Raw genomic sequence first — 2998 nt, forward strand, 5'->3', positions numbered from 1 at the left:
TGAGTCATAACATCAATTTATTAATTAATTAATGGATCGACGAATGAATGAAGGAATAAATGAATGAATGAATGAATGAATGAATGAATTAATTAATTAATGCATACTTCAATTACGTAGTTAAAACGAATAAGCACTGTAAAATTTGTTTATATAGTTATAGTAAAGACAAACTGAAACTCCTATTTCTATGTTCCCATTTACACGAATATTTCACCAAACCCAGAAATTGGGTAGTTGAAAGAAATGAGTACACATGTCGTATTTATAGTGATAGAGAAATGAAATCTATAAAGTTTAATCATTCCAAGTTATAGATTGAGGATGGTTGGTTGGTGGGTGCTCTGGTGTTGCTTGCTCCTTCGTTCCTATCAAACATCTGTCGTCCTTATCTCCCCTCCTTCTTTCCTATCAAACATCTGTCGTCCTTATCTCCCCTCCTTCTTTCCTATCAAACATCTGTCGTCCTTATCTCCCCTCCTTCTTTTTTTGTGTATATTACTCTTTTGTAACACGCAATCTATTCTTCGGCACTTATTTGACCTTATTGTGTTGAAAGTGCTGTAAAACACTTACTAAAACTAAAGTTATAGATTTAGTGCGCACTAGAGATAGTGAAAATAAAATAAAAGCAACAGAAATGTGGTTTCTTAGAAGACTGCTCAGAATGTCGTGGAAGGAAAAGAAATCAAATGAGGTAGTGCTTGATGAAGCCCACGTGGGACACTCCCTGTTTAAAAACAATCAGGAAACGACAAATGCAGCTTTTGGGACACCTGGATAGACATATATACAAGTCTCGAACATTTGTTTATTTTCCCTATTTTCGTTTACTGCGTCACTCTTACTTACTTCGTCTTTTCCCGACGCCCACCCAATAACCATCATTGTCATTTCACAGTGCCTGGTACTTGGGGAAAGCTAACCCAGCGGGTGGTTGGCAGGTGCTCTGGTGTGGTTTGCTTCTTCTTTCCTATCAAACATCCATCGTCTTTATCTCCCCTCCTTCTTTTTTTTTTCCCTTTGTTACTCTCTTGTAACACATTTAATCTTCCGCACTTATATGACCTTCTTGTGTTGCAAGAGCCGTAAAACTCTTACTAAAACTAAACGAAACTACTTTTAAAAAAAATAAATCAGCGTGCATGTTTTACATCTATTCTGTGTGGTCTGGGATGTTTATTCATTTCCCTATTTTCGTTTACTGCGTCTTCTTTCCTTTCAAACGTAGATCTATCATCCTTATCTCCTCTACTTCTTTGTTATGTTTGTTACTCTCTTGTAACACCTCTAATCTTCTGGCGCTCATATGACCTTATGCAGTTGCGAGCGCCGTAAAACCTCTACTAAAACAAAAACGTTTACTGCGTCACTTTAACTTACATTATCTTTTTCCGCCGCCCACCCGAATAACCAACTGTCATTTCACAGTACCTGGGATCTGGGAAAGCTAACCCTGTGGGTGGTTGGCGGGTGCTCTGGTGTGGTTTGCTTCTTTTTTCCTATCAAACATCTATCGTCTCTGTCTCCCCTCCTTCTTTTGTGTGTTTGTTACTCTCTTGTAACACCTCTAATTTTCGACACTTACACCTACATGTCCTTATCGTGTTGCAAGTGCCGTTAAACCCTTACTAAAACTACACAAAAAAGCTAACCCTGCAGTAGTCGAATCTGCGAGAGCACACATCGTGGCGTGGAGAGGAGGTATCGAGTCCCTCCCAGTGACTCTCCACTGTGTTTGGTTGGTGTTTATCAGCGCGCTACGAGAAACGGTCCTCCAAATAAATAGACACGCCTAATTAGTACACCTCGGCAAAACGCAAAAAGCTGCCTCAAGATCCAAAACCCAGGATGTTGCCTCTCTGCCCTTCCTCTCGCCGCCTTTTTTTCTGTCTTTGTTTTAGTTCGTCCCCCTTTCATCTTCTTTTCATTGTCTTTTTGTTCCTTTTGGTAGCTTTTTTCCTTTCTTTCCTTCTTTCTTTCCTTCTTTCTTTTTTTTCTTTCTTTCTTTCTTTTCTTTCGTTTTCTACTTTTAGGAGTTCGTTGGCTTTCACTTTTACTCACTGGTGTCTGTGATCTAATAGTTAACGCGCTTGAAGCGCCTTTGCAAGGGAAAGATATGAGTTTGAATCCCCTAAAGACAGGTTTTTCCATCGGGTGCTTGTTTGTTTGTTTGTTTGTCTGTTTGTTTGTTTGTTTGTGTCTCTTCCAGCTTGGGTTGGTCCTGACAGGCAGAGTTGAAGAAGACCACCTGCTTATAGAGATATGCCTACATTGTATCAGTGGGGGCGTAAAACGTCTACAAAGGCCAGGTTATTATCAAACTCTCAAATCCATTCACCTCAAGGGGGGAGTGAGCAACGCTAAAGACAGAAGGAGGTATTGACCATCAATTTGTAGCGCTGTTTAGAAGTAAACATAGTAGGTACAAATCCCAAAACCAACAAAGAAATAAATAAATGAATGAAGAAAGAAAAAAAGAAAGAAATGAATGAATGAATGAAATAATGAATGAAATAATGAATGAAAGAACGAACGAACGAATGAATGAACGAACGAACGAACGAATGAATGAATGAATGAATGAATGAATGAATGAAAATAAATACATGAATTTAAAAAATGAATAAATGAATTAATAAACACAATAAATAGATAAATTAATAAATTAATAAATTAATAAATATATAAATAAATACATAAATAAATGAAAAATAAGAAAAACAAAAATGTTAACAATAGCCAAACAAGGGGAAATGGTGTTTACTTTCTGTCCGTTCTACTGACGAGCGCCTGAGTCCATCACGAGACGTCACGTAATATTGAAGTCCCCACACGGGAATCGAACTCTCTTTCTCTGCGTGCACCGGCGAAGAGCCTAACTGCCACAGCATAGACTCCGGAGTCGTCCCAATGCTAGGGAGAAGCAGATGCAAAAATTAGTCGTAGTTTTTTTTATTTTTAAAAAATTCTATCTTCCTTTTCAAGAAACAACCCC

This window comes from Aplysia californica, unplaced genomic scaffold (assembly GCF_000002075.1).
Source record: "Aplysia californica isolate F4 #8 unplaced genomic scaffold, AplCal3.0 scaffold00179, whole genome shotgun sequence".
Taxonomy (NCBI): Eukaryota; Metazoa; Mollusca; class Gastropoda; order Aplysiida; family Aplysiidae; genus Aplysia; species Aplysia californica.